Here is a 19,130-nt window from a genome sequence, read left to right as displayed (position 1 = left end):
GAGTTAGTGCCGGGCCTATATGAGACGTTGAAATACAAGTTTAAGATTGAATCCAGACCATCGTAATAGTTCTAATTTCAAGGCATCGAACTTGAGATCCCGTATGCTTAAGCCTGGCACACTTGTCACTAGACCAACAGGACAAGATGGAGTTCTTGTATATACAGCAGACAGCTCTTAAAAAAAAAAAAAATCATTTCTGCTTTCCTCATACCGCACCGTTATACGTATATGCGCTTTAAAATGAAAGCATATTCTCCTTTGGGGGCGTGCTGGCTCAGTAGCAGAATGTTCCTCTCTGGTGCAAAGGGTCCCTGCTTCGATCGCACGCCATGTGAGATTGTGGTAGACGGCCCTTGAGATACTGAACCGATTGCAATAATAAACGCTTATCGTTATCTATTACCGCTTCTGTTCTACATAGCAATCAACGTGTAAATTGGAAATGTTTGATTGCTAACAGTTTTGGTTTGAATAGAAAGTCAACTGACGAAATGGAACCTATTCTTGGAACGTTGAATCGATTGCCACAAACCGCTTCCCATATCTATATCGTTTCCTGCTCTACGGAAATCAGAATCGAAACCGGAAGTACTAATACATTTCAACCACTTCCGGTTTTAGTATAGTCTTGTAGCTGGTGATGATACTGTACCGATTGTGAAAAAAGCACTGATCGCTATATATTACCATTTTTGTTTTAATGTTGAAACTGGAGATTGTTAATTTCAATCACTTCCGGTTTTATTAATAGGTTAATAGAGGAGATGCATATTATTGAGACGCTGAATCGATTGCAAAAAAAAAAAAAAAAAAAAAAAAAAAAAGGAACTACTTCTTGATGTATCTTATCGTTTTCGTTCTGATACCTGTCGACAGACGGACGGACGGAACGAACGAACACAATCCTTCTATAAAACTCTCGACATTTACGCATAGCATGGTTTAGAAGTCTAAAAAGAAAGAAAAATGAAGCTACTTTCAATTAGAGAAGATGGCAACTCTTGGAATACAAAGATTGCAGAATGTTATGCCAACTCATTCAGCTGACGCTGATGAAGTTTGTGCGAAAAAGAAGAAAAAAAGAAAAAATGTAACATTTGACAGACTGCGTGAGTGGCTGTGTGTCCATAGAATAATTCTTGTGCGTGTGAATGTTGTGTGTATTCATCTCTGAAGAAGAAAATAATTAAACAAATTATAAAGAGGGAAAATAAAATAAAAGATGTCAAGAACTTGTTCTGAAGGTAGTGCCTATTTACTTGACTCGCCGCCAAGTGGACAACAAGAATTTTTACACTGTTGAATCATGCATTTTCAGTTTGTGGCTAGATTCATTATTCTGCCACACGACAAGAGCTAAACTGGTTTGTTGTCTCAAACCAATCCGTTGGCCTCCAGAAGAAAGAAATTTGAGTGTACTTTTTACTTTACGTAAACAGTTTATGAAGTATTGAAGAGGAATTTCATTGAGGTTAGTGTTAATTCTATTACGTGTTTATAAGAATAATCTAAATATTTTTGAATTATATCAACATATGAGTATTCTCAACGAAACATTGTTTGTGTAGACGTCAATACGGTGGTATTTTAACGTTTCTGTTTGCAGTAAAGCAACAAGGTTTTTGTTGAATGAACAACGTAAATAAAGATTAGGATGATTGAGTTTTTCTATTTTATGTCCTTACGCGACAACGAGGTTATGAAGAACAGAGGCTACTATTAACTTGGGCTCCAAACAACAATTGGAGAATTAATCCGGTACCCAGATCATTATGCAAGATTAACCATAATAGTATATGGTGGCCATTAACGCACACACTTGCATGACGAACATGCATGAAAGATTTGTTTCATCATGCATGTGTGAGGAATATTTTGCCCACACACATACCGACTTGCTGTCCAACTTACGACCTTGGCATTACGGAGAAAAGGGTCACGTTATTTTTTCCATTCTCTTGATTGGCGTACCTAAATATAAAACAATCAACTTACATGAACGAGTACGTACATGGTAACCTTTAAACGCCGGCCAGGGATTTAACGAAATCGTAGACTCTCACGTTAGGGAACCTAGTGACCCCCCTAATTATCACAGAGACATAATTCATACATCGTTTGAAAAACTTATGGATCATAGATTACAACAAGGTAACTCTTGTATAATTCTCGTGTTATTCGTAGAAAAAGAAGAAAAAATTAAAAAGTGCGGAAAAATATGAAAGAAAAAAATAGAATTTGGGAGGCCCTGGCATCCCTTACAAACACTCTACGCTGCAAAATGAAGCTCATGTGTAGCACTTGTAACAATAATATGCGAAAATGGTAGTCATTGCTGCAATACAAAGCGAAATAAAAATTCAGAACCAAATTCCTAATGAAAACGCCAGGTATATCATTTTCGAAGAGCGCTTGCAGACCTTCACGTTGTCAGCCCTGGTAACCTTTCCCCCTTAATTATCACAGAGTCATGATTCATACATCGTTGGAAAACTTACGGATCACAGAGTTCAAAAAGGTAACACTTGTGCAATTCCCGCTTTATTCGTAGAAGAAGAAAGAGAAAAAATCCGGAAAAATATTTTTTTAAAATAGAATTTCGAAAAAATAAAAATTGACTAAAAATTGGTGAAATTTATTGCTCTCCTATTCCACACATATAACCAACAAGTACTTTTGCAGGGTATTGGCGCGTAGTGGACTACTTCATTGTTTCGCATACTAATTTTTATGACTGTACCCTCAAGTTGGGAGGGGTCATGCCCCCAAAAATTATTTAAAAAAAACAAAAAATACGAATATTAACCTTCCCTCCCTCCACCGCGGTACGCTCCATATACATAAAGGGCATATTCTTGAACAGATTCATCCTTCGCAAACACATTGATATAAAAATTATCTTCCTGCCTTAATTAGGGGCTGAGCTATGAAGGTTTAAAGCATGATGCAGGGCTGTGTCAATAGGCGTTTAGAGGGTAAACATACATGAAGATCGGCAAAACCATGATTACAAAGATTTTGAAAACTTTCAAATGCATGAACGAATCCATAAGCGGCCCATAGACGTACACACATGCATGAAGAAACCGTTCAACTTGCATGAAAAATTATAAAACCACAGGCAAGTTGATCGTGTATGACCATGTTCATGCATGTTGAAAATTTTCAAAATCTTCTGAAAACATGCATGATGATTTTGCCGTTCTTCATGCATGTTTAACGAGTATGTGCTCGTTCATGCACGTTGGTCGTGTTACGTTTATGTACACCAATCACGGCAGAAGAAGAAATTACGTGACTCTTTCCTCCGTAATGCCAAGGTCTGCGTTACGTGACAAGAGATTCTGTGAGTGAATTTATTCAGGTATACAAAGAACTACCATGTTTCTGGAAGGTAAAATAAATAACAAGACTACTGTGTAGGGAAGGACGTACTGAATTCTGCATATGAAAAACTAGAATCAACCTGAAGCCACACTTGATGGGTTGTTAAGTGGAGGATAAACACTTTGCGCTCCAACTACAGAAAATACCACAATAAGGTGAGAAAAAGGAAATTAAGGGGTTCTGATGCTCATGAAGTTTACATTCCGAAGTTATGGTATTACAGGGATGTAGCTAGCAGGGTTACCAAGGAAGGCGTCATTTTTCAAGAGGGGCCAGCTACAATGCACAAAACCAAATAAATTGTGCTAAAGCTAGAGATTTTGAGGGCTGAAAAAACGGAAAATTTTCCTTTCCTTCCGAAAATGTAAACACACTCTTTTAAGCTTTTTTTTTCTCCATAAGTATTATGTAGCAGGTAGTATTTATTATACTTAACCAAGAACTACTGCCCCGTACCAAACGTTACACCTTTGTGCAAAACTATTTCAATCTAAGCCCTTGTACACAGAACCTATCTACATAAGACTGATTTTCCTTGAAATTTCACTTAATTTCTTTAAACTTTCCTGACAAACATATTTATTTATAATTCGTGACTAGATAAATCATAATTATTTAATTAACACCTATATCTCACTTCCTGTTTTACACCAAGTGGCAAAAAGGCGAATGAAATCCAAACTGAAAAACTGAATAAAAACGTTGTTTTCACCGTATTTTCCATCTCATAAATTTTTTTGGACACTTTACAACATAAAAATATAATGTATACTTACAAATCAGTTTACTGCAATACTTTTGTAGCAGTATTTTTAGTACCTTGTTGAAACGTTTGTCTTCATATTGCCAAATATAAGTCACTAATATATAACTGATTTATATATTAGTGATTAGCTGTTATGCCTGTTTATCGCACGGGTCAAATAAAGTATCTATGTAAACAAACTGAACAACGAAAGAACAGTTAAACATTTCTAAAATTGAATTTATTTTGTGTGAATGCACATCCGAAAAAGTAGATGTGTTTCCATTGTGTAGCGATCTGCGCTACGCTACAATTGCATCAGATGAAAATTTGGACTTTGGGACTTGACTTATAAAACACTCTGTTAAAAGGACTTGAAAGAAAATAATTATTACCTATTTGAATTTAAAAAGAAATATTATGTTTAAAATAATTGAAAGATTGTAAATGACTTTTTTGTTCTTTTCAATATATGTCTACTAATCCTATTGAATATTTTTTTGTCTCCCAAGTCTCCCTCTCTTGAAAAAAGTTCAAAACGGATGAACTTCTTTCCAGAAAATTCTCAGGAATCGGGAATCTGGCAGCCGTTGGAAAGCTGAAGTACCCCAAAAAATACAAAGACAAATTTGTATAACAATATTGACTAATTCATTTTTTACATTTCATCAGATTTCAAAATACTTTATTGTGTACATTATCATTTATATTTCTTTTGACTAGAATTTATTTCAGAATTAATTTAACCATTATCTTAAAATTCAAAAACTTTCAAATCTCTTTGATCTTCAAGTCTTTAAATCTTTCTTTTTTAAAAAAGTTCCAAATTACTTTAACATTCAAATTTCGAAATTACAATAATATTTCTTTTAACAACAATAATATATATTTTTAACTTTTTTTAAAGAAATTCAGATCATGGTCTGTAAATAAATTTAACAATTTTTCTACACATTAAAATTTAATGCTATAACATTAAATCAAAATTTTAATAAATACAAAAAATCATTACCTAATATTATCAAATCTGAATATTCGTTTAAAGACTTTTTACATCTAAAAATTTGAACATTTCTTACCAGATTACATACTAAATTTCTTATAACGAGCGACAAATAAAGAAGATAAATTTCATCTCACATCATTGAAGTTTCTTCCAGATTTCTAAGATTCTCGTCTCGGAGAAAACATTTTAACCTTTGAAACGAATTCTTTTATAGGAGTCACGAGTATCATCGACATCTGAGATCAATACCGTATTTGAAGTTAAAAATCTCCTAATAACAAACGGACCAACCCATTTATAACTTAATGATTTCGCTACTTTTTCCGACAGCCAGAATTTAATATGGGTTTTTACCAACATATGATCATTTACTGAAACTACTACTGGTCCTCTAGTTATTACTAAAAGATTCTTCTTTCTTAACCATGTTTTCTCCCTATTTTAAAGAGCATTTCGTCATATTTCGGTATTTTTCTGAGTTGATAATTCTGGATCACAAAGATAGATAGATAGATAGATAGATAGATAGATAGATAGATAGATAGATAGATAGATAGATAGATAGATAGATAGATTAAGATTTATTATATGTTAATTTATGTACATATCATTAGAGAACTATCCAAACTCCATATGTATATATTAAATTCTTATATTATAATTTCAGATAGCTAGATTAGAAATTTCATTCTCATTGTTTTGCTTTTAGGCCCTAGGTAGAAGGTAGTTATTAGAATGTTTTTCTTCGTTGCTTGCTTTTGCAGTACTTCTCCACTGGCTGCTGAAGTTCTGTGAGCTTTTGCTATTGATTGATTGATGTTTGTTTTCTGCTATTTTTAGTCCCTGAAAACCTATAAATGGCCACTGCTGTTTCAGTACAAGAGGCCTACAAGTTAGTTGTCTCATTGGTGTGCTGTCAGTCAAAGAAATTAAGTTAAGAGAGCTCAATCCGGGGAATGACCTATAGTTTTGTCACTAGAAGTCTTTTAAATATGCAGGTCCGAGGCTTTGCAGTCTGCCACTAGAGTGAGTGGCTCTAGCCGTAACTTAGCAAATTCCAGAGATATGAATAGGAAATAATAATTGTTTGTTAGGAAAGTGAGTTCTACGTCAAAATAATGAATAAATTGGGCTCTTGTTTTTAAAATTAGAACAAATGGAAAGCAATTCATTTCGATTGGTCGTGCCTAGAAAGAGTGTGAACCCAGGATTAGTAAGTAATGGAAATTTCCAAATGCTGGAGGTTTCTCCCTTGTATTAGAATCCAGGTTGCGATTTGAGTTCAATTCCCGGACAGTCAGTTGATAATGAAGCTTGTCTGGTAGTTTTTTTTAACACTGCGACTTTCGTTTACGAAAGTATTAGAGTATTTTTTGTTTACATTTTACCTAGTCTTGAATGCAAAACGTATTATAATAACTGGGTCATGAGAGACGGCTGTTACTTCTATTACCTACGCTTACCCATCCTAAATTATTTTAGATAGATCCTTAATGGAATTTCTGTCAGTGTAGAGAGTTCAACTAGGTATAGGCCAGACTGTTATTAGAGTGAAGTCTAACAGTCTTTGAAACTAAGGAATATAGGACTAGAGTAGAAAGAGTATTAGTTCCTATATTACCACAGACCCTAAAGAGAATTAGAGAAAGTAAACTGTTTAAGTATTAGGATATTCTATTTAGTGACTAAGCTCCTCATCCTCTCCATTAGTTTTTTGAGAATGTGAGCACAATATTAAGTTATTTTTGGAAGGACCCAGCCACGTCCTTTTTACATGCTTAGTTACTAGTCACAATCCCAATCTAAATTTCAGAAATATTAAATTATAATAAACTGTGAAATTCACGTTAATTACCTGATATTTCATTTTACTCAATTAGATCTTGAACCTGTTACCTAGACAACAGCGAACGGATTTTTTAAAATCGAAGAGAGAAATTTTTGACTGTAAGATAAAATGAGACTCAATCGTTTGAGTGGTGGGAAATGAAGCTAGTCTTACTCTAAGTTACTATCGATCGAATATTATTATTATTATCATTTATTAAGAGATTATAAAGAATTAAGAATAAGGAGGAAAGGTAATAGCGTTATATGTATTCTTGAATAGAAGAAAGAAATAATATTATATTATATTATATTATATTATATTATATTATATTATATTATATTATATTATTTATTACTTTACAAGTTCAAATCAAAGATGAAGTCAACCAACCAGCACACGCGTGAAATGACGCCAGATGAAGTTCCGAACCTTCTTTCATTGTAGAAATATTGATGTATCACGTCAATTAGCGTTGAAAGATTATTTTCACGATAATAACTTATTTTATCAAACATATTTGAAACCAGAAAACCTTGAGAAACTCAAGTGCTGTGCTGTGCTCTGAAAATTCATTCTACAGAATAGTAAACACTGCAAACAATATAATGTGAAATGAATAAACATTTTCTTAAATGTATTTTCTTTTCATGTATGGTGCATATATTCTAAACTTTCAGTGTATTTGCATTTATGTTTTTAGATCTTCTAGTGCATATAAGTGCGGGCCCTGAACATATTAAATCTTCCAGTACGAAATAGTATTTCCAGGTTTGTCACACATTGAACTAGAAATCATGTGAATCTGCCTGAAGAATTTGTCTTATCTATCAGTCATGACAACGATAGGGGAAAAGTAGCACTGTACAAGTTTGTTCAACTTATCTAATTGATCTGCTAACACATCACGATTGCAGTCGACGTGTAAGACGAGCAAAGAGAAAACCCACGTTAGTGTTGAGTATGTAACATTAGTATATCACTTAAGTCAGACACTGAACGAAGATATTTTTGGACAGGAGTCAAGTGACCTTGACAAATCGAAGATATCGCAGTGCAAAGTGTTTCGTTATTTTGGCAACAGATGGGGTTGTTGCTGAAATGCCGTCAAAGCAAATGGCACCCCTCCTTTTCCTTCGTTTTCCCCTGCATGTGGTCAAAGTTGGACAGCGTAGGAGGGGGGTGGTTACGGATGTAAATGGGACAGAGGAGTGAAATTCCTTTCTTTTGGCTTAAAGAAAAACAGAACTGAAGAAAAAATAAATACAGAGATATTGTAAGGCCCTTTTTAGACGTTATGATAAATCATCAAGGGTGGAGATTTTTTTATCATATGCAAGAGAGATATTTTCTATTCACACACGGCGATATCGCTCGGAGATATTCCTCACAGAGGTCAATAGAGTCTGACATCTTTCGGAGGTTATGTGAACTATTTCAGAAAAATACAGGGTCACGATGTTTGCTTGTGGTGTGTGTGTGCGTTTCTACCTGCCACTTGTGAAAGGACAATTCCTGTTTCTTGGTAATTTGTGTTCCCGCCGTAGTAAAATAAAGAGCTTGAAATGGAAAAGAACTATTATGCGGCTTTTGCAATTATCATGTCCGTAGCAATGATATAATTGTGTTTATGTTTAAAAAAGAAAAGAAATATAGAACGGTGTTGCCTATTTAGACACTTAAGAATCGTTAATAGTAAGCTGAAAGACGAGTGTCATTTTATTGCTGGGGTTTTTAATTCATTTTTTGTATTTGTGTCCACAGAATATATCTAAATTAAAAGATAAAATATACATTCTTGTCCCAAGTATTTAAACATACAACACCCCCCCCCATATATATATATATATATATATATATATATATATATATATATATATATATATATATATATATATATATATATATATATATATATATATATACCTTGTATACTAATCCATAACTACGCAACTTCTCGTTAAATCTTTTAGGATTCATGGTATCTTTAGATACCATGGCGTAAGTGTTGTCTTTGACCGCTTATTTAGGTTCTATAACAGGTATTTAGGCCGGCTTTTTTTATTGGTCAAAAAAAGGATGCATTTTGGAATCAGATGGTCATCTTGGTGGCGCCAAGTGGGGACAGAGGGAAGTGACTTATCTTTGAGGAAATTTCAAAACTTTTTCAAGCCTTTAGTTTCTAACATACCAGATTGAAACTTTGCACACGGGTTGTGTGCACCTTTGAATAGGCCTATTTCTCAATTCTTTAGATACATGTGTACTCGGGCCCGAGGCTGAGGGTCGCAACTATTCCGAGGGGGCGATTTTTTCAGAAAAAAATCTTATTTTTACCACTTTTTCCGCTTTAGGTGTACGATACGCACATGTGAGTCATACCGTTGGAAAGGGCTTGTTATATTGAAGAAAATAGTGTTTGAACCATGACTCTAGGCCAAATAGTAACGACGCAGTAAATTTTTATAATATGATTGAGTTGATTTTGAGTTTAATGTCCTGTTCAGCAGTGATGCTATGTGAGACGTGGACCTACTGATTAACGTGGAATCCAAACCACATGAGCTCCCACTGGAAATCGAACCCGGGTCTCCCACGCCAAAGGCGCGTACGCTAACCGGTTAGTTATACGTGCGTGTGTGGCCTAAATTCACTTTCAAAAAAATTTTCATCCCTTTGTTTTCAAGATACAAGATTGAAATTTAGCACACGCATTGTGTACGTAATACGTATTTTCAAGAAATTTTCAGATCCCTACGTGAACCCAGGGCCGGGCCAGAGTCAGTGTCGGATGTAGAAGGTAAAAAATCGGGGAGCCAGCCAGACCCCAGACTATGATAGGTATATCATGACTTTACTATAAACTTTCAAAAATATATAAATAATAAATTATTTTTTGACTCAAAAAACTGGGGTCCTAGGCAGGGCATGATTTAGGGAGGTGCAAAAGTGCACGTGCACCCCCGCGTTGTTGTAAATATATCGGCCGCGGTGGCTCAGTGGTAGAGCGTTCACCTCTGGTGCATGGGTTCCTGGTCCAAACCCTGCTCCCGCCAAGTGAACTTTGTGGTGGACAAACACCGTGTACGTGGGTTTCCTTCCACTTTCTTCATTCCACCATTTCATTCATTTCTCATTCTCACCGTGTCCTTTAGCCTAACCGTTATAACCGTGGGGCTGAAAACTAAAAAAATTCATTTCATTTCGTTGTAAATGTACACTACCTAAAGTAAGAAGCTAGCAGAGAGTTTTGCAAAATAAATAGTTTAAGTCAATTTTCTGAAGGTTGAAGGAAAAGAATTCATCGAAATCAGACACTTAGCATTTCCAAAGGAATTTCTCATTCACATAACAGATAAAGCATTTAAAAAAACTCAAATTTAATTCAAATGTACTGGTAGTTATTGGTGCACCCCCTCAGAGAATCCTAGATCTAGGTCCCCCGGGCTAGAGCCGCCACTGGCCAAAGTGGTGAAGTGTTTCGGGGGGATCCTTTAAAAAAACCGGGTTTTCCCGAATTTTCCGGTCCAGGTGTATGATACGGACATGTGAGTGATATCGTTGGAAAGGGTTTGTTATACTGAAGAAAATGGCGTTTGAACCATGACTCTAGGCCAAATAGTAACGATGCAGTAAATTATATTTAAATATATATAATGTAAATTTTGCAGGATTTAAATTTAGCACACGTATTGTGTACATAACTACGTATTTTCATAAAAAATTCATATCCCTACGCGAACCCAGGCTCGAACTAGAGGGATGCAAAAATTTCGAAAAATCGAAAAATCTCCCAGTTTTCCTCGATTTTCCAGTTTCTGGTGTATAATACGGACAAAGGAGTAGTACAGTTGGAAAGGATGTTCTATTCTGAACAAAATGAGATATAAAACATGATCCTATGATAAATGATCCCATGATCTTAACATATTTCAAATTCTATCGAATATCAAATTCATGGTGTATATTTCAAGGTGAAGTTTCCCCATCTATTCAATAAACTTGTATTTCAGCTCATAGAGGCAAATATTTTTGCTAACTTCATATACCCTGCATTTCATTGCAGTTTATTTTATTATAAACCATTACTTAATTCTACATATTATAGAATTGTTCATAATATTTGTCAAATTACCTCCGACATTTTCAACTATAAATGTATTTTTTTTCATTTCTTTATATAACGAAATTTAATGCCATAGTGACATTTTGCACTATGCTCTCTCTTTCGTTACGAGCTAAAGGTGACTATTTTATTTCTAAACGAAAAATAAAATTAGTTATATTTAGTTCCAGAATTAAAGATGATGGAAACCAATGAGCTGACCACACACAAAACAACTTAAATCCATCTTCTTGACCATAGCTAATTAAGGACTACAATTGAAGAGCATTCAATTTATTTTTGAGCTGTAAACATATTCGTAGTTTTTATTAATACTAAAATCTAGAACAGTTTTACGCTTGTAAAATTCTACTTCATTTTGTTCGCTTGACAATAAATATATAAATACTTGCAGAATATCGAATCACATCTTAAACTGTAACTATATTTTCCTGTCTGATCAATGAAAAAATAAATAAAAAAAAAGTGGGACCCAATGAGCTACGGAATAAGATACACAAGTCACCTACTATATATATATACAGGGCCGGGTTTAGGGGGTGCAAGGGTAAACGTGTACCCCCTTCCGTTGTAAATATACACTACCTAAAGTGAGAAGCTAGCAGAGAGTTTTGCAAAATCAATTTTCTGAAGGTTGAAGGAAAAGAATTCGAGACCAGACACTTAGCATTTCCATAGGAATTCCTCATTCACATCACAGATGCCTAAAGGCATTTAAAAAACTCAAATTTAATTCAAATGTACTGGTAGTTATTAGTGTACCCCCCTCAGAGATTCCTGGATCGGGCCCTATATACAGTTTATAACATTCTTATTCGTACACCTGAATTTTCGAGAAAAAATTTAACATATATGTACTTTGTGTTTATAATTTTTATATCTACTATGTGTATATGAGTAAAGGAGGTTTTGCTCACACATTTCAATTTAAAAAACAATCCAAAGTAGTTTTAAAAACTATCCAATAGTAATAATTAAAGAAAAACACCACATTTTCATACAACATTTCTATTCGTACATTAATATGACGTGTCTTGTTAATCGTAAATAATATTATCATTCACTAGTATTCTTCGTTTTGTATTGAAGCAGTGTGGGTGGTGTAGGTGACTCTTGTGTAGTTGTAGGAGCAGCGCGTGCTTTACTTCGAACACCACGGATCAAAATGGGTAAGCAGAAGGAGCTGAGTTCCGACCTAAAAGAGGTAATTATAAACTTAGCACTGAGAGGAAATTCTTTACGTCAAATAGCACGTACCGTTCATAGATCACACTCCACTGTGCAGTACATAGTAGAGACCTGCGCGGGCCGAATTTTTCGGCCCGAGCCCAATCCAGCCCGAACGTATCTAGGCCCAGCCCAGCCCGGGCCCGAAAAGTTTTGGAGATTTTCGGCCCGAGCTCGGCCCGGCCCGATAAGTTTTTTAAAATTCTTGGCCCAAGCCCGGCCCGGGCCCGATAAATTTTTAAAGTTTTTGGCCCGACCCCGGCCCGATAATTTTTTTTAAAAAATTATCTCGAGCCCCAATCTTTCTCAAAATTTAGTACTAAATTTGACCTAACCTCAGAAACATTTACTAAACTCTGGTTTACAACCTGACGCTTGCCTCCCGAATGGTACCATTGACTCCTAGAACTTTGCCTGTCATCGAGAGAACAAAAACTCCATTCCCTGTAACAAAAATGTAACTTAATTGATTTTTAGCATAAAGTGAAGATGGCAATATTGTTTAGCGACAGGCAAAACATTCCCACCCCTTCTTGTTATAATTTGAGTTCAGTGAAGGTTAAGGTCAGAGCTCAATTTACCGCATAACGCCTGCAATCCTCTATAGTGCAAGTGGAGCCGCTAAGCAACACAAACTGTAAATAGCTATTGCATTCTTTGTAACATTTTTCACAGACACACTTCTTTAACGTTTGGCTTTATTCTAATTATCGTTTAACGAAAGTCAATAATTATTAAAGAATTGCAATTGATCGGCCCCAGCCAGGCCCGATCTGAAGAGAAATCAGAGTCGACCCGCCCAAGCCCGGCCCGACCCAAAGAAATAACAGGCCCGGCCCGTGCAGGTCTCTAGTACATAGTACAAAAATTCAGAGAGCACGGTTCAACGAGCAATTTACCGAGGAAACCAAAGGAACGTAAATTAAAAGCACGCGAAGAACGTTTCATTCTTCAAAGTGTTCGAGAAAATCCCAAATTAAGTGTCCCCGAACTACGTCCATTAGTGGAAAATGTGTCCGGGAAGCAGATGTGTGACCAAACTGTCCGGCGTGTGTTGTGGAAACATGGGTATCATGGTCGAATAGCGCGAAAGAGGCCGTATGTAAGTAAGGAGAATCGCAAGAAGCGCCTTGCATTTGCAAAAGAACATCGTGATAATGATCAAGAATTTTGGGATAGTGTTATATGGTCCGATGAGACGAAAATAAACCTTTTTGGGTCAGATGGGGTACGTAGGGTATGGAGAAAACCAAATACAGAGAATAATAATATCAACACACTCCCCACAGTTAAACATGGTGGTGGGTCACTAATGGTTTGGGCCTGTATGTCATCGAAGGGAGTTGGCACCATCCAGTTTATTGATGGCATTATGGATGCTAATGCATATTGTGACATATTAAAGAACAATGTCAAGCAGAGTGCGCAAAAAATGGGTATGCCCCCTGTCTACAGATTTCAACAGGACAATGACAGTAAACATAAGGCAAGACTTTGCATGTCTTGGTTGATTTGGAACGTACCAAAATTGCTGCAAACTCCGCCCCAAAGCCCCGATTTAAATCCTATTGAACATTTGTGGGCAAATTTGAAAAGGCAGGTTCGTAAACATAGTGTGAAATCAAAAGAGGAACTTAAACGTGTTGTGGAAGCTGAGTGGAATAAAATAAGCCCCGAAAAGTGCAAAAATCTTGTAAATTCCATGAAGAGACGGTGTCTAGCAGTAATTGAGGCAAAGGGATATGCCACAAAATATTAGACTTACCAAGTTTGTGTTTTCTTCTTTTATTTCTTTATGGTATAATAGCCCGTGTACGAATAGAAAAGTTGTACGAAAACAGGGCTTCTCTCACTGTTTGTTTTTATTAATTAATATTTAATTTGTAACGAATTAATTTTTCTATGATTTTCAGTTTGTGAAGCCCTAATTTATCCAAATGTGACAATTAGCTAGCACAATATTGTAGTTCAACGGAGAAATTAAATATTTTGTTTGAAAAAACAATGTGTACGAATAAGAATATTATATACTGTATATCTGGGCCAGAGGTGGACAAAAAATCTAAAAACACTTCATACAGCACACGTAAGTTTGGCCCTCCACTGTACAACACGTGTTCCGGTTGCCGATCGTTCTTTTGTTTTCAATGTGTCATGTGGACCTTCCTCTTCCGTTAGCAGTAACAAGTTCACCTGTGAGTGTCGTGGTGTGAAAGTGGTGCGGTAAAATGGGCGACCTGACAGACTTCCAAAGAGGCATGATCGTTGGTGCCCGTCTGGTTGGAGCTACTGTCAGATAGGAGCCGGAGAGAATTAAAAAGGATTGTAGCAGCTAAAAAAGAATACCACTGCAATGAAAATTACGTCTGAACTCAATTCCGGCCTATAGAACCTGGTTTCATCGAAAACAGAGCCCGACGGGAACTTCATAAAATGAAAATTCATGACAGGGCCGCTATCGCCAATCCCCTAGTCACAGCAGTAAATGCGAAGAGGCGTATCCAGTGGTGCAAGGACCACAAGGCGTGGACTTATGAGCATTGGAAACACGTAATGTGGTCCGATGAATCGACCTTCACCTTGTTTCCAACAACCAGTCGTGTTTACGTATGGAGAACACCGTCGCAGGCCTAGGATACAGACTGTCTGCTCCCAACTGTAAAGCATGGGGGTGATTCTGTTACAGTATGGACAGTGATATCGTGGTTTTCTGCAGGTCCCATCATAGCCCTGCATGGAATGATGAATACTAAGGAGTATGAGGCCATTTGGGGGACCAGGTTCTACCCATTGCCCAAATATTGTTCCCTGGTGGTACAAAATTCCACACACCACGATTCAGGAGCTCTATACGTCCATTCCATGTCGGATCCAATCTGTTTTGGACGGAAAAAGAGGCCGCACACCATACTTGGTATGATTTTCACACTTTTGTAAACGTTTTAGATTTTTGTCCAATCCTCCCTATATATATATATATATATATATATATATATATATATATATATATATATATCGGGTGAAGCATTTAAAATTGGTTTTGGGAATATCTTGAAAACTGCAAATCGGATTTTAAAAAAGTTGCAACAAAAGTTGTTCGCCTCGAAGGGGAACATCCAAAGATACCACACGCGACCCCCTGCCCCCACCACCCGGGGGAGGGAGGGGCAACTTTGAAATCTTAAATAGGAACCCCCATTTTTATCGCATATTCTGATTCTCCGTGAAAAAATACGTAACTTCTGTATTGAACATTTTTTCGTTACGTGATAGATGTCGCTGTAATCGACAAAAACAAACATAGTACAAACGAATGACCTAGTTATTGTTTCAATTTTCTAAAGTCGGGGCTATCTTGCCAGATTATTAATATTCAAAGTCTAGTTTGGATTTTAGTCATATTTTCCGTTTACCATTTTTCCATTGCTTACTTGTATTTATTTTATTCATGTTTATTTTCCTTTGCAATTAGTATAAATTATTTAACGTATAAGTGTAATTAGTTATCATTATTGTATTTTTTCCTTTCATTAATTATTTCATAATACAATTATATTATTACTGGTGAGCTTATGTCCGCGACCCATACCTTATATATATATATATATATATATATATATATATATATATATATACAGGCGCGGATCCAAGGAGGGGGCTATAGGGGCTATAGCCCCCCCTTCTTGACGCTCAGGTATACACTGGATAAAAGGGCTTCAATCCTGCTTTACACAGGATAAAGCGGCAAACTATGGTTTAACCCCTCCCTTGATCATATCCTGGATCCGCCAGTATATATATATATATATATATATATATATATATATATATATATATATATATATATATATATATGTATGTATACCTTTCGAGTCGTCGTCTGGAGACATAAATTGCACTATGTAGCAACGTCGCAAATAAAGAACCATAGATTTAGATGTATCAATCTATCAAATAGTTATATCGATTCTTTTCCAGATGGCAACTAAAGTCGATATTGATTGATACTGGCATCACTTATTAGTGAAGCAATCGATTTAACGCTTTGTTGTATTCGTAGAGTAATGCTAATGGCTTCAAGTTACTCTGCGACGTTGCCACATAGTAAAATTTTGATTCCCCATAGAGCCTGGAGGAGGCCCCGGAGGGCATTTCATCATACAACATTTTCGCTTTATTGTGACCTGCAGAAGAGTGCTCTGTGGTCCGTAGGCACCATTTTTAGAACACCCATAGTTTATATTATAATAATCTTAAGTGTTCTTGGAAGAAGATAAACCTTTCTAGCCTAATGGTTACTATTGGTTAAAGAGCTCGCCTTTGGTTAAAATATTTAATCTGACGTTGTAAATTAAAATACAATTTATATAGAAGTGAAATAAGTATGAAGCATATATATATATATATAGATAGATAGATATAGATATATATATATATATAGATATATATATATTCAAAATTCGAAATTCTAGTTATGAAGTATCTATATACGATTTCTGAATTCGGAATTGAGTTGAGTTGAGTTGATTTTGGGTTTTACGTCCCGTTCAGCAATAACAGGAGGTAAGCACTAAAACGCTTGATTGACAAACCAGAGTAAGAACTGAAAAATAAAACAATATTGAATAGGTCTACAACAAGGGTGGCTAACCTTTCTTAAGTTTGAGCGCTACTTTTCATTTCTGAAATCACTAGCGATCTACTGATTAAAATATAGACTAATAATGAAGACGTAATGGACAGAAAAAAAAAGAAATACGATTCATAAAATTAAGATTATTTAAATATTTAAAAAACTAATTAATTCATTTTGATTTTCTCAGAAACGTTCATTTGTTATCAGAAACTAGCAATCAGTCCATCGAGATTGGTATGCTTGATTGATACAAACAGTAAGACAGACCAACGTGGGCTACCTCTCACAATTACTTGTAGACTAGTAGACCATGGTTGATGTGTCCATCTCTGGTCCCCAATAAATTTATGTGGAAGAATTATTGCAAATACTGTATTTAATTTTAGGTTTATAATGACTTGTTTCGAAGATATGGACAAAGGTTTCAATCGAGGACGTGCCGCTTCTTATGTATGCAGTCTAGGTTTCAATTCTCGGTGCTAGTCGGTTTTATCTCATTTTAAACTATGGATCTACCTTTGCTTTAGCCGAGGTTAAATTTCATAAATCAAAGCAAACCAAATCGAACGGCTAATTTGTTGTAGTTTTCGTAGTTTGGAAAACTATTCGCATTTCATGAACAGCAAATGGGGAAAAGATATTTCTTTCCTTTTTGTCAACAGAACAGATCACAGGACGACAGGTATAAGCAAATTCTTAGCAAAACCTGTTTTTTCCGCTTTCCTTCCAAGAAGCTGGCAGCGAAGAAGGGTTGGAAGCGGTGACCTATTCATTCCTTTGTTTCTCTACGGGGGGCTATACCTGGCTTGCATGCGATAAGTTGAACATGTCGAACTTATCGCATCGTATCATATGCAGGAGAGATATCATGAGATAAACTAATTTAGATGTGATGATTTCTGAAATTTATCTCTACCCTTGATGATTTATCATAACGTCTAAACGGCCTCTAAGAGGGACCAACATGATATCAGCCGTCAGCCACTCAAATATCTACAACGGTCACAAACATACCATAGAGAACTAAAGCACTTGTCGCCTGTCTCTTTCTCAAAGGATTCTACCTATGGTAAATAACGCGGGAATAGTGCAGGAAGAGTCTGATATAAAATGAAGAACCATGCAAATATTAAAATTAAAAAATAAAAAAAAAACGAGAGAGTCGATATTCTAATTTATTTTGGGCCATCGTGGTTAAAAAAAAAAAAAAAACTTGGAATTGAAAGGCAGAAAACCCAGACAAAGATCTGAAATGCATTGGCAATGTGACTCTTTTTTAGTGGAATCCATTTCTTTATTTTCTTTTCAAAATATGATCACCAGATTTACCCTCTGTATCGCCTTCACATTCGAATGGTCCTGGGATCGATACCAGTAGCTGACCATCCTGAATTTTTCCTATTACAACAGGAAAGGGACGCAATGTTACATATAGCCTTGGGTACCGGCTTAGAAGGACAGGAGGGAGCATATGCTCTGCTTGGTATTGGTTTTTATTTGGGGAAATAGACCACTTCATTAACAATAGAATTAAAAGATGTGTCACCTTCTTCAGGAAGGTACACTCATGTCCAAAATTATTGTCGCATGTCTATAAATATGTTGTTGTAGGAATATAATTTGATAACGAATTCACCCGGTATTTCTTATAATGTTAGTATGTGTACAATCGGCAGAGACATGTATGCAAGTTTCATGTCAAAAGAGGAGTAAATAAGAACAATAAAACGAAAACAAAACTTTCGTGTCCATTTAGCAACATTTTATTTTACTCATTCTAATCTTCGTATTTTCCTATGAAATTTAGCACATATATTTCCCGATTGTACACATAGTATCAGTATTAAAAGTCTCCTGCAAAATCATTATTACATGATATTTTTACAAGAAGACAGTTATAGATATGCGACAATCATTTTGGAGATGAGTGTACAAGGACGTAACAGGTGTTTGTTTCAAACATTGAATAAGTGTTCGTATACATTGAACTTATTTCCTGACGTCATAGAATTAAGAACTGTCACAGAGCGACGTAAGTCCGGCGACAATACAATATTTCATTTTTACTTTCATACTTTGCAATATATCTATTTATTTTAAAAGCAAATTTTAATATGTTTTTATTTTCAACTATTTTATCCTAAAATAAATACTAGCCTTTAACCAGCCCTT

General features: G+C 35.6%; 1 protein-coding gene across 1 annotated transcript in view; it reads left to right on the top strand.

Moving 5' to 3' along the window:
- The first annotated feature begins 1,067 nt into the window (after window positions 1–1,067).
- Window positions 1,068–19,130, top strand: part of LOC145680878 (monocarboxylate transporter 7-like) — a 113,320-nt gene continuing 95,257 nt past the window's right edge. The window contains exon 1 of the mRNA XM_081752021.1: window positions 1,068–1,474. The gene's annotated coding sequence lies outside the window, so the exon portion shown is untranslated. The remainder of the gene's footprint in view (window positions 1,475–19,130) is intronic.

This window comes from Thermobia domestica, chromosome 3, assembly GCF_964235325.1.
Source record: "Thermobia domestica chromosome 3, izTheDome1.hap1.1, whole genome shotgun sequence".
Taxonomy (NCBI): Eukaryota; Metazoa; Arthropoda; class Insecta; order Zygentoma; family Lepismatidae; genus Thermobia; species Thermobia domestica.
Note: the sequence above shows the minus strand (reverse complement) of the source record. Positions and strands in the feature narration are given on the sequence as shown.